The 14,066-nt window shown below is 39.2% G+C and overlaps 1 protein-coding gene across 1 annotated transcript in view; it reads left to right on the top strand.

The window, feature by feature from the left end:
- The first annotated feature begins 730 nt into the window (after positions 1–730).
- The window catches only part of Dlc1 (DLC1 Rho GTPase activating protein), a 347,498-nt gene continuing 334,162 nt past the window's right edge, over positions 731–14,066 (top strand). Inside the window, exon 1 of the mRNA XM_075986541.1 lies at positions 731–1,080. The gene's annotated coding sequence lies outside the window, so the exon portion shown is untranslated. The remainder of the gene's footprint in view (positions 1,081–14,066) is intronic.

Below are 14,066 nucleotides of genomic sequence, written 5' to 3'. Positions count from 1 at the left end.
AACCAAATGGTAGCCCAAGCTCCCAGCGTGGAGCAGCGAGGAGGAAGTCATTCAGTGGAGGCACAAAAGCAGAAAAGATAAACAGATGAGAGTTCACAAACTGTGTGTCTGGGGAAGGATGCACACCCCGCTAGCCACTTCGGGGATGTGATTGAGGGGCTCGGCCATGCAGGAGGAAGCACCGCAAGTGTTTAATGTCAGCCGGGCTCTCTAACATGATCAAGATGGAGACTGCCTCCTGCCTTCCCAGCCGTGGCTGTCTGTAGCTGGAGGATCCTGACGGTAGGTAAGGCTCCATGTGCTGAAACACAAACCACTGTGTTCTGCGAAGATTTCTGGGGATGGAAGAGGAGAAGAAAACGCTCTACCCTCTACTTACAGATTTTTCTCAAGGCCAAGATGTAAAATTTAAGTAATTTTTAAAGGTTCTAAACTTCAGAAGAAGTACGGTATTAAAAAGCTCCCAATACATCTGTCTTAAAGAAAAAAAAAACGTTTGAAATGAGAATTAACAGAAGGGTTCTGATCCCCATTTAACACAGTGGAAAGGCTGTGGATGGGAGAGCTGCGTTTTCTTTCTTCCTTGTTTTCCATGAGCCCTGTGGGATAGGAAGGACTCTAGGACTTTCTGACGCTAGCTAATCATCTCAAGAGCTTTGACAAACTCTCTTTAGCTCTGTGTAAAATCAGAGCTTCAACGCCCAGGCAGCTCTGCTCTGCCCCTCCCCTCAGCTTCGTGCAGACTTTCTCACATGCAAACTTCTCAGAGGCAGGAAATACTTTGCAGGCAATCTGGGCCTGGTGGTGGAGGCCCCTCTCGCAAAACATCAGTCTGCATTTAGAAGACAGAAGTCACCAGGAACGCCTTGACAGGATCCGGCTTGAGCTGAGGCTCGCTCCAGCTGCAGAGGGTGTTTTTGTTAGAATCACACACTGCGTAAGGAGAACTGCTCAGAATAGAGCTGTGACCTCAGCCACGAAATGTGAATTTAGATTCTGGGGACGTTAACGGGACGGACTCCTCTCCTACCCTGGCTGCAACAGCGTCGTACCTTGGCGGCACCGTAACTCCTGGTCCAGGTAAGAGGCTGAGACTGTCATCGAGGAGGCAGAGCGGGAAATCCTGGCATCTTCAGCCAGCTGTGGACTGCTTTCAGAGAACTCTGGAAGCAGAAGGGGAAAAGGGGGAAATGTTTAGTCAGGAGAAAGCTGCGAGTCAAATCCTTTTAGCAAAATGTCATTTCTAAAATATGCTCCACACGGTTTGAGTCTCTTTCCCCATATAGAAAGGTTTTATTTTGATTTCTTTTTATTCTTCACTTAGTGACCAACCCAGATACAATATTCTGCGCTGCCGATAAGTAGCATAGCTTGAGGAATGAGTCTTCTCACACCAAAGTGTGAAACTTTAGGGAATCCGCCCTCCTCTCTGTTTTCCCAACAGAAAGAGTACCTAACGTGACAGTACTTTGTTTTCCTAATAATGCACCTCCAAAGAATATTCTGCATCTTCTTGATCACCGTGAAGATCAAATTCTTTAATTATGCTCCCAATTAGTTTCAATTGCTTGTCCAATTACTAACGTACACCTTAGATTGTTTTTTAAGAGAAGGAAAGGCATGCAAGTTTACACGTTATTTACGTCTTTGCATATTTAACTTCAGTTTTGGAATTTAAATGTCAAAATTGGGTTTTGTTTACATCAACCTTGAATTCACTGCTCAGATCTTCTGTTGTATGAGTACTCTCTGTGTAACTAAAGCCATCTGAATAGCAATGTGCTCGCGTCAGTCATGTGGATGCGTTACTGACCATACATCCATCCGTCATGTCATCCTGAAATCATTATCTCCGCACTTCAATCTTCTAAACTGTCTTAATGGTTCAATGTGGGAACTACGAGTAAATAAATAAATGTAACAAGGATTGGAATAACTTAGAGTTATAATAATAAATATGAGGCTATATTTCTGAATATTTGGAAGGAAATTATTTTTAAAGCGTGTAAGAAACATCAGCATGTGAAGATAACAAACATCCATGCCTCTCTCCAAATCTCTGAAACAAACACAAAATGTACCAAGTGAAAGATGGGTCACAGTTTGGACAGTTGGATCATAAGAAATCAATAATTGTTCTAATCATTGTTAGCTCTAATTTTTTTCATTTCTAGGCTAGGATGATCTCTGTTTATGCTTTGATGTTGTCACTAACAGTTTAAGCTTTATTAAGGCTTTTAAAATATGAGGAAAACAACATTTTAAAAAGTGGAAAGTGAAATTCTGTGGCTTTAGGAGTATAGATCCATGGTAGAACAGTGGTTTACCCCGGGTTCAATTCCTGGCACCAACAAGAAGAAATGAATTATGGCGTATCTAAATTATGTAATAAGATAACAGAGTAGAATGACAGGGAAAGAAAGGGCATTAAATCACTGTCTCTGATGTTGTCAGAAATTGCCAACAAGAAAGCTGAAGAATAATATTCAGAAATGTCCTGTGCAAAGTTCCACTGCAGGCTAGTAGATGCCAGGGAGGGGAACTGCAATCTCCTGCCTCATGTATTATGGTTTTTACACCACATCCTTTGCTCTCAAATAGTAACTGTGCACAGTAAAGCATGATCTTGTCCATTAAATCAGAGGCCCCTTTTTCAGAAAGGAAATTGAGATTCTTTAAATAAAAGAACAAATTTGTTAATTAATACCACTTTCTCAATGGCTAAGATTTCTTAAAAGGATTCATTATGCTTTCATCTCAGACTTTAAAGTAGGCACTTGCTTTATGACTACTTTGTTAAACCTTAGTCTTAGGCTAAACAAGTCAATCATATGCTCTGATGATGCTCATTTGAGACCAGTGTTTCTTTCAAGAAAATGTCCTGATGAGGAACTTGCTCATTTTATATTCTTACATTCAAAGAGCGTAATAAAAAGTTTATCCCCACCACTGACTATTAGAAGTAATTTTACAGCCCTTCCTCCCTTATAATTGTCTCAGGACTCTCATGAATCTTTCTACCATCTCAGTTAAATATTGCCATGGCCTGTTTCCAATTCTGAGTGCCAATAGTCTATACGTCCATCAGAAAACGTAAATGTGTATCCTAGAGTTTGTTTTCAACCTTTCTTCCCTACATGTACTCCGAGGCTTCAACCAAATCCTTTAGTACAGTATCCTCAGCCTTCCCAATGCTGCAACCCTTTATTACACTTCTGAATGCTGTGGTAACCGCCAACCATGAAGCTATTTTTGTTGCCACTTCACAACTGGCATTTTGCTACTATTAGACGTCGGAATGTAAATATCTAATATGTGACCCAGAGGGGTGGTGACACACACGATGAGAACCACTGCTCTAGTCATATACTATACAGCCCTTTTACACTGTATGAGGGCTGGGCAATGCAGCACCAAGTGAGAGTGTTGGCTGGTTCCTCTGCATCACGCATCATCCTTCCTGACAACGTATATGGGCTGCCGCAGTGTGCTTTCTCAGAAAAGCTTTGCCCTAAAATGTTCTGTTTCTAATGCGTGTCCTTTCCTTCGTGGTTCTGAACCTTCTTAATGATGCGATCCTTTAATACAGTTCCTCAATTTGTGCTGACCCTCCTACCGTCAAACTATTCCGTTGCTACGTCATAGCTGTACTTCCGCTACTGTCATAATCATAATGCAAATATGTTAAATATTCATGTTCAATAAAAAGATGTGGTATACCGGATATCTGATATGCAATCCTTGTGAAAAGGTGGTTCGAAGCCCCAAAAGTGTTGTGACCCACAGGCAGAGAACCACTGCCTTAGAAAATGTGTCATGGGGCTGTTTTGCTTTTGGGGCTGGGGTTTTCCTGGTATTAACACCTACAATGCTACAAAACTCTCTGCCATGGCCATCCCAGTGCATGATAATAACCTGGGAACATTACTGCAGCATCCCCAGAGTCTAACAAACAGAGAACATCACTTCTCTCTGTGTTCTGAAGGACACTCTTATTTATAGAAAGAAGTCTTCCTTAGCCTTTGCAAACCTTTCCATACCATGCACCTTCCTGCCAGGTCCTCGGCTACGCTTAACTTACTTACTGATAAGTGGATTCATGGAGAGAAAATTGGTCTGAAATGGGTCATTAATAAGATGTCTTCTGCTTTTTATTGATTTCTTCTGGGAAAGTGAAAAAAAATGTGTTGAGAAAACTCTTTACAATTATTTCAATATAGGAAGTTTTGGGTAATAAATAGCCCGTGGTTGACTCATAGGATTTTGTTTTTAGCATAAAGATCACCATTTCTGACTGTGGACAACTCTAATTCTTTTGGCTTGCAGGCATCTTTACCCATCAGACCTTGCCTTCTGTAGCTCAAGAGAGTACCGCCTCCACAGCCCATCTGCTCACAATACCCTATCATTTCAGTTCACACTAAAGTTGTTCGGGTTCCATGTTTTCCTCTTTCTCCTCCAAGTCTAGCTGGATTGTAGAGTTAAGTTTATGATTATGAATAAAAGCTAAACAAGAATAAAACAGAATATCAGCAGCTATACGTGGGATTAGTTCCTTGAAGCAAAATTTTTACGCTAAACAAGCCGACGGAGAAATATCCCTCTTGGTCAGTTTTGAGGTGTTACAGAATTTACTATTATAGATCTTCTCTGGCACTAAACCGCTATCAGTCTAGGAGTTTTGAGAGGTACAGGGACTTAGTTTTCAAAGAATTTTACAAAATGTAGGAAAACTATAGACATTGAAATCTGGCTTGAAGGAAATTGGGCTCATTCAATAGATTATAGGGTACTTATAGACATGACCTTGAAAAGAATTGGTAGGGAAGCAAATGCAAGGGCATAATTTTAACTATAAAACAATAGAGAAATTATTACAAGAAATTTCCCATTAGATGAGAATGAGCGACTAGAAAGGACATAGAATATTACAAACTATTCTATAGTATCTCAAAGTGTTTTAGCAACGCAATCCAGGTAAATCAAGGAGAAACGGGAATTATTAATGAAAGTGGCAACAAGGAGGAAGATGAGAGAGCAAGTTGAAAAAGTTTGATTCATTCTCAGCAACTAAAAATACCTCTAGCACATTAAGAATTGCCGATACCTGTTTATGCGTAAATTGGGGAGTGAATTGGGAACAAGGGAGAAAGAAGGAAAAAACAGGGTTGCAGAATGTTAGTGTGTGAGAGGTGGACTTGTACTCTATTCCCTGGGCAACCTGAAACGACAGGGTAATACTTGTTAAAAGGGAAGAAAAAAATAAGTGGTTGGCAGAAGCCATCAGAAGCTGAGGCCAGAGGTTAACAACACTCTTATGAAATGACATTACAAATCATTAAGAAGAAGAAGCACAAGCTTCCAGAAATAGTTTGAAATGAAAGCGTATATGAGGCCAGCATGAGGGGAGCTAGTGGCTTCTCCAGTCTACACAGGGCAGGATACTGGCAGAATCAGAAAGGATTCAGAACACTGACTCTGATCCCAGCTCTGCTACTCAATGCTCCTTGATTTGAATCACCAAGATTCACATGTTGATCTAAAGCGTCCATACTGAAGAAACCTGAGCTGGCCATGAGTAATTCCACTTCATAGTCAGCTATGGTTCTGCAGCAGCAGGAATCCTCCTCTCCCCCCTGTCAGCATCATTCTGCATCTAGTGAGTGCCTGAAGTGTGCCTTTGATTGAGTGCTCTGTTTATTCTTTTTAAATCATGTTATATTAATTTGTTGTTTCTCATTAATAAGATTCAAATGTTTTAGGAAACAACTGAAATCTCCAGGGGGAAAATATGCTTTAACAGATGCCTTGTCTAGACATACGTGTACACACACACACACACACACACACACACACACACACACAGAGAGAGAGAGAGAGAGAGAGAGAGAGAGAGAGAGAGAGAGAGAGATCTACCTACCAAAATGCTATTTAACATTTAGCTAGATGCTTAGATCTCTCAGTGTTTCTCTTTATAAAATTGGCTCAAATGTGTATTCATAGACAGATAACTAAAATGAAATTATACATATTACACATAATAGACAAAAGTGCTGGCACCTGACAAGATACTGAGCTGACAGGAGGGGATTAATCACCATGAATTTCTTCTTGTTTTCAGTGAAGGGTGTGCCTAATGAACGGCTGAAGGTTGGGTTTCCTGCTGTCACCTGGCTATCTAAGCACCTGTGTCAATGGTGTTGTGTGCACAGGGTCTCTTATTTACATGGAGTGCTGGCTATTTCTACTGCAAGAGAGTTCCTAGAAATGATAACCAAGCTAAAAATAAAAGTGGCCACTTGAAACAAAGCCACATAGCACTATGATGATGATAAAGCATTATAGCCCATGTCCCTTGTTGGACAGAAATATCTTTTTTTTATGAAGAGGCAAAGCCACGTGTCACTCCTGTATACAAGTCAAGGGGGGGAGGGGCAAATTTCCATCAAGAAGATTAACTCTGAATTCTTCCCTGTTACAAAGATTGAAAAAATTTCAGAGAAAAGACACCGATAAAAGACACTGTAAAACAGCCGTCTTCAACCTTCCTAACACTGCGACCATTTAATACAGTCCATCATGCTGTGGTGACCCCCCCAACCATAAAATTATTTCATTGCTATTTCATAGCTGTAATTGTGTTACTGTTATAAATTATAATGTAAAATATCTGATATGCAGGATATCTGATATGCAACCCCTTAACCCACAGGTTGAAAACCACTGTTCTAGAGAAGAGGACCTGTGTAAAGTTACCATCCATTAATAAGTTCATTTTCAAAACTCCACTAAGGCACAGTGTGCTTCTAAATATTTACATAGGAATAAAAACGCGTGGGAATGCTGCCAAAATGCAGGTGTCCAGGAAGTACTGCTTTCATGAGGCATACTGTCCCTCGTGGCTATTAATTCTGAGATCTCTTGGAAGCTATGTGCTCCCAGAACTGTCTTCATGATAGCATGGAAAATAACACGAAATGTTCTGAGATTTCCTCAAATTACGTGTGCGATGCTTACAAAAAATGTTAGGAGAGTCCGCAAAACTGGCCACCCTGAGCTCTAAAGTGGGTTTGAGGCAAAGGTTGCCAGGTCTCAACTCCTCCCTGCAAGGAAATTAGACCCTGTCCGGGAGCCTGAAGGTAAACACAGGCCATTTCAAAAATAATAGCTTGCCATTTCACAAAACCCTGTTCTTTTCCGATGTGTGGACTTCTAGTAGATTGAAAGGGTTAATTTTGAAATTTCCCTAGTTCCTGGAGTAAGTCTATTTTGAGAGCAAAGGATGCAAAAGGGCTTCCAAAACTAGGAGAAGCACCAAGGCATGCATTAAATAAGTTACCATTGCAGAGCTGCTTCATTTTCCTTCCGAAACCCCAAATTAACAGCTGTGATGATGCATCTCTTGGAAACGGTGATGGGCGATTTAATCTCCTATCGTAGGTGGCTTATTTTATAACTTAGTAAAGCTATGTTTTTGAAGAACTCCAGACATGGGGACACGAAAGCCATTTCATATATTGTATTTTTAGCTTTATGGAGAAATTTATCAATAGTCTTAGCAAATGTTTGTTTCTCAGTAATGGTGAGTGAGGCATGATGAACATCCTCTGTGTTAAGGTATGGGACAGTAGTTGCCTGTAGTTCTTTGTCATGGGTGTGACCCCATGACATTTTCCCCCTTCTTGGTTTCATATCCAGTGATCTTACCATTGTTCCAATCTTGTTTCGGCCACCATTTATAGGAGAGCTCATTTCACAGTAGACTTCCTGGTGTTCTGAGTCTTCCAATCTTTCCAGTCCCTCTTCAGTATTGTTCCCTGAGCCACAGATGCAGGAGCTATGGTGTAGATCTGTGTGTGGGCCTAGGAGCCACATGATCTGTTGCTCTTACTCTGTGTCCCATTGAGGAATTCTGTGATCATATGACAGTGGGAATGGAGAGTTAAACTCTCCAGGGCATGACTCTCCTTATAGCTTGTCCAATGCTGATTGATCGGGCTTAAGATTATGTGTGCGCAAACAAGAAATATAGACTCAGCAGGCCATATTTATATATTTGTGTATGCATACATATGTAATAAATATAATCAAATGAATGAGGCTTTCAACTTGAGAGTCAGTGAGACATGGGAAAGAGTTGAGAGAGGAGTTAGAAGGAAGAAAAAGGAGGGGAAATCGATGTAATTCTATTCCGATTAAAGAAATTTTAAAATAAGAATTATGTGAAAATGCATAGGAAATGGTTCTGTGAGAGATCAGGATGTTAAACTGCTGCTAAAGTCAGGTCATCCTCACAGCATCGTGGTTTTCACTCTGTATTGAAATGTCATCTCTTCTACAACCCAGCTCTGCCTTTCCCTAACTTCGGATTCAGTAATGTGTCTGTCTAGAAAGAAAACACTAATTCCTTTACTGGAAGCTCGCTACCTTGTAAGACTCCTAGAAATTCTGCTTTGAAAGTTGTTACTTTTGTTGCTTGTGCACTCACACGAAGGATTGAAAAAATCATGTCTGCTATTAGTTTTCTCTGAACGTAAGCGCTTTGCCTAAATTCTTTCAGTTTGGTCCTAAAAGGCATTTCGCTTCATGTTCTCAGTGGGGAGATGTGACAAAAATCACACTCTGGATAATTCCTGCTTTGATACTTTTTTCAAGAAAATAAATCTCCAATCTCCACTCTAGTTCTCTGTGATGAAGACAACTTTAATATTAATGAGTGTGCACCGGGAGGCCTGATTTAATGTGCAATTTTGTCTGGGTCTAAACAGTTGTCTACTTGTGTTTCTAATTTGCAAACAGACTGCTGACAAAGGTGACTACCGTGTCACCTTCACCCTCCGTGCTGCAGTCGCGTCTGGCTTAAGCATGCACAGGTGTGCAGGCTGTCATAGCTGTTACAGATTCATATGTACAACTTCCCTGTTGTGTCTGGAAAACACTGCTTCCGTTTAGTTGTCTACCACTTCCAGTTCTTGCAGTCATTCAACCTCTCCTTCTCTGATGACCTTTGAGACTTGTCAGGAAAGAATATGATATAGGTGTCCCCTTTGGGGCTGAACACTCCCTGGTCTTCAGTCTTTTGTTCTATGAAGCAAGACCAATTGGTATTTGCTGTCTTAATGACAATCTAGTGTTAAAAAAAATACTTCTCTGATTAGTGCTGAGAGTCTTTTAGAATAGTGATAAGTCATCAGTTGAATACTATGTCCATTTTGTAGAATAATAGAATTAGGTTCTCCCCTAGGCCCATGATCTACTGAGGTTCTTGGCCCCAGGAGCACAGCAAGGTGTGGGTTTCATCTTGCAGAGTAGGACTGAAATCCAATCAGAAAGTGGTTGGTTGCTCCCATGACATTCAAGCCACTGTTGCATGTCTTGCCAGGACAGTACTATTATAGCTCACAGTTGGGTAAGACTGCTGATGAGTTTTCTTTTGTAGTCAAACATATAACTCCTTTTAGCACTATCAAAGCTAGACAAAAGGAATGAAGACTCCATGTTAAAAACAGCTTGACTTCTTCATGTCCTATGATTCCAGTTATATGGTGGTTTTTCCATAGAACTAACTAGTTAATGTAGTCTTACCTTCAAAATCTGGAGGGTAACAAAAAGCAATAGCAATAATTGTAATATCTGGAGATCTATGAGATCCCACCAGCCAACAAATCCAAAATAAGATAACATTCCTACCACTGAGCTTTTTATTTGTTATCCTGTGTTCTCTAGTAAGGATATTTTCCATCCCCTCTCCCATCATAGATAATACCACTTATACTTTTTTTATATTTGTACATGTATACATTTTAGGAAGCTTCTGCAATCACAGATCTTTTTCTATATCAAGTAAATAAAATCATATTCTAAGTTTATATTGTTTATCTCTTCTGATATTTGCATCCACATTTCTAAACAGTAATAAAAATTTATAACATAATGTATTTTTCCATTTTAGAAAGTATCTCTTAGTATTTACTACAGAAAATAAAGACTTCCCTCAATTTCCTCAAAATCTCTAACATCACCCCTCACAAACTCCGTGCTTTAAAGATGGTTATTTCCCACTTTATTTAATTTTTGAGTCAGTATTGATTTTTTGTGCTATTCCCACTATGTAAGCATTATACAGATTATATTTCCTTTCTGATAAAACTGTTTCTCCTAGAGTAGATAACTGATTCCTCCAATGTTCTCTGTAATCCTTGCTATCAATTATTTCCCACCCAAATTGTGTCTCATCGTTGTACAGCACGTCTCAGTGTACACATTTGCATTTTCTTTTGAAGATGTTTCTCTTAGACACATCTTGTACAAAAACACACTAGGTGAATTTCCATCATAAAAATTCTGTTATGCAGACATTTACACTGAATTCTTGGCTTTCTTGTTGCCTTGTCTGTCTGTCTCTCTAGTCACTTCTAAAAATATATTTTAAAGCAGAAACAAATTCCTACTCAAAATTTTAAAGGAATCTTTGTTTGCCATCTTATTTCCAGTGTTGATTCTGAGAAATCTAGCACCATCTTCATTCAGAATTCCTCAAATATAATCTACTTCTCTAAAAGCATTAAGGGCATTTTCTTTATGTAGCCTATGTTCTAAAATCTTGCAGTGATGCCTCTCAATATCTTCAATTTTTATTCTTTTGTTCTGCTGTACAATCCATGATTCTCTTTGCTCTAAAAACATCATCATTACTCCTGGGGTTGTCTGATTAAGTTAGGACCTAAAGATAAGGGGGTGTTGGTCAGTAGTTAAAAAGTAGGTATAGATCTCTCTCCGAGTTTCCTACTTTGATTCTCAGCATCCACACCAGGTGGCTCAGAATTACCTTTAGCTCTGGTGGGATCTAACTCTTATGACTTCTGTGGGCACTGGTGGTCAAACGCACGTGCGCGCGCGCACACACACACACACACACTTAAAAATTTAAAAAAGAGCCGGGCAGTGGTGGCGCACGCCTTTAATCCCAGCACTCGGGAGGCAGAGGCAGGCGGATCTCTGTGAGTTCGAGGCCAGCCTGGTCTACAAGAGCTAGTTCCAGGACAGGAACCAAAAAAGCTACAGAGAAAGCCTGTCTCAAAAAAAAAAAATTAAAAAAAAATTTAAAAAAGAGAAATCTTAAAAATAGCATACAGAATAATGGACTTTATTCTGAACCATTCACATATACATACGATGTACTTTGCTCATATTTTCTTTGAAGAAAAGATCCCTTCTAAATTTTATGAAGTGCTCCTGAGAAATTGTCACTTTTCTGTGATTTTTGAGATTAAAATAATTTTCAATGAATTTTAAAGTTCAAATAATTTTCTAGCACTTGTCACTGCATCTATTGTCTTTACCATAGGTTATGCTAGAATAGTAAGTCTCTAGGAGCAGAAGAAAGATTTCTTTCATCAAGTAGGAAATTCTACCAAGCTTACCTTAGCTGTTGTAGAGGCAGAAAATGAACCAAGGAAGATTTTGTTCTGTGAGGATTTATCTAGCGCATCACTTCCTTTAAAGAAGAGATGGGAGGAAGGGGCAGCAAGCGAATGATGCTCCCGACAGATGTGAAGGTTTCATAATAGTCATATCCATCAATGATGTGACTATCTTTGTTTATATGAGTATATTCTATAAGATTATAAGGTTCCACCGGAAAGAAAGAATATAATATTTGCATTTCTATGCTCTATAGTCATCACAATGTCTGCCATTTTTTAAATATTAAATGAAGATTTAACCATTTGCTCTTAGTGGATTACTCTTATCTGTGGAGAGAGAACAGCTCTCCACTGGATACTACTACACACTGTTGTAGCCTCAGGGGCTTTACTTTTGTCTTCTTCCTCTTTCTCCACCTCCTCCTCCTTGTCGTCCTTCTCCTCATCATCCTTTTCTTTCTTCTTCCTCTTTCATTATGTGGAAATGACAATAATCAATGAAGTCTCTTCTAATTAGAAGAGTAAATTATGAACTCATGTGTGTGTGTGTGTGTGTTTCAGAATTAAATGTAAACTATGGTGTGATCATTTAACATGGCAAATTGGTCAGGGATTCATAAACTCGAATGTATCCACTTCTCATTTTTAGATACTATAATGTTAAAGAGTGTTTAACTGTAACATATATGACACATTTATGTTAAGGAGTTGTACAAAATTACCCAAACAGTAAGTTTGAAATTACTTCGTGTCTACACATGGTATGCAATAGTCCCACAAAAAAGTGACCTTTGAACACCTTACTAGGATTTTCTAGGATATATGCATGACAGAAGTGTGTAGATCCTCTCGTAACACTGACACAGCAGTGCTTGAACACAAGCATTTCAGAAGTAAAAATCCCCATGGAAATTCACTTCATAAAATCAACACCCTAGAATGACCTACACTTTTCCAGACCCTCCTTCCAAATCCTCAGCAGCTGAGCTCATTTTAAATAAAACTGCATGAAAAGGATTAGGAAAGAAATATAACAGAAATATATAGAATAGTGGTCCCTAGGTTAAAAGATAATTTTAAATGAAGCAACTTGATATAGACTCCCTTAGGGAAAGTTGGGCTTTTTAGAAAGAACATATCTTATAGCATGGATTTGAGTCAGTTCAGATAATTTAGAAAACTAGGTTGCTATGCTCAGATACAGTGCCAATAACTCAATGCTTCCTTCTATTTATTAATGATTTCTCTGGGTTCATGTGGAAGTTTTAACTATGAAATTAAAAAAAATCTGGATTTAAGTAAGAAGTGTGCATAGGAAATACGATAGAAATGAAATGGTTTGAAGCCTGTCAGACCATAGACTGTGGGATAGGGTTGAGAACATAATGGTGATGTTCATAATATAAGTAGGAAATATTTTGTCCTTAAAAATGGACAGCACAGGGTCATAAAAATGATTTTAAAATATCCTGAAAGCCTAGATTAGACATAAGGCTAGAGTTAGCGCTATATTGACCCTAACTAATTTATAATCTCTGTGAGCTGTTAGAATTTGTTGATCTACCAACCCTCGATATGACAGAAGGGCTTTCATACTTGCCTCTGCTGAATAAAATAAGATAAAACTACCATAAGCTCTTAGAAGAAGAAAAAAATACTGTGTATTGACTTTTCAGATTCAGCTCAAAGTTTCTGAGGCACTCAAAGAGCTGCATTTCTCCTCGGTAAAAGAAATGAAACCAGAATTCAGGCTCAACCTAAACATAAATGGGGCTGAGGAATGACACAGTAACACCACTTGGCATTCCTTAAGTTACCCTGTTCCTTCTGCACTGGATAAAAATAAAGAAAAGAAAGCATCGGAAACAGAACCACCCTATTACAACCCAAACTTGCCCATGAAAGCAGAAACCTTCTGGCCTGCCTCTGAGCGTTTTTTCCACTTTCCGTAGCCTCCCACACTATAATGACCTATGCATGGAATTCGGAGGCTTTATATTTTTTTTCTCGGTGCAAGGTGAATGCCAACATGGAAAATGGGAATGATGGCCATTTTCAAAGATGGCCACAGACCTCGGAAGGAACCAAAAACCGTCCAGAAGGATATTGGGTCCCTCCCAGGGTACCAAAATGCTAGCACATCTTAATTCCACCCATCTTTATGGGGTGTGACTATTTACCTTTCTAGCGTGTGCTTCATTAGAATAACTTGAATTTTTGGTGGGGAGTCAGAGTCCTTTTCAAAAGATGGGATTGAAGCCAACTCAGCAGTTAATCTGGTTTATGACTAAGGGCAACATTATATGCTGGCAGCTCCTTTGCAGAGCAGAAACTAAAAACTGCTCTTTCAATGGGATTTTTCATTCACAGTCTAGTAATTTGTTTTCACTGTAGACTGACAGTTGAGTTATCACCTTTAGAAGACTGACTTTAACGTGGATACAACTTGTTTCCTTTAACTAGTTTAAATAATTCAAGGCAGAGATGCAGACTTGGGAAGTGCTTACGTTCTGATCTTATCTTACATGGGATTTTGTTGTTTGCTTAAATCTGTATGGTCCAAATCGAAAATGTTCCAACATCTTTACAAAGACAGAGGATGAGACTTGAGTATCTGAAGACTGGATCTCATTGTCTAAT

Source organism: Microtus pennsylvanicus, chromosome 9 (assembly GCF_037038515.1).
Source record: "Microtus pennsylvanicus isolate mMicPen1 chromosome 9, mMicPen1.hap1, whole genome shotgun sequence".
Lineage (NCBI taxonomy): Eukaryota > Metazoa > Chordata > Mammalia > Rodentia > Cricetidae > Microtus > Microtus pennsylvanicus.
The sequence above is the reverse complement of the archived record's forward strand: the minus strand, read 5'-3'. Positions and strand labels throughout refer to the sequence as shown.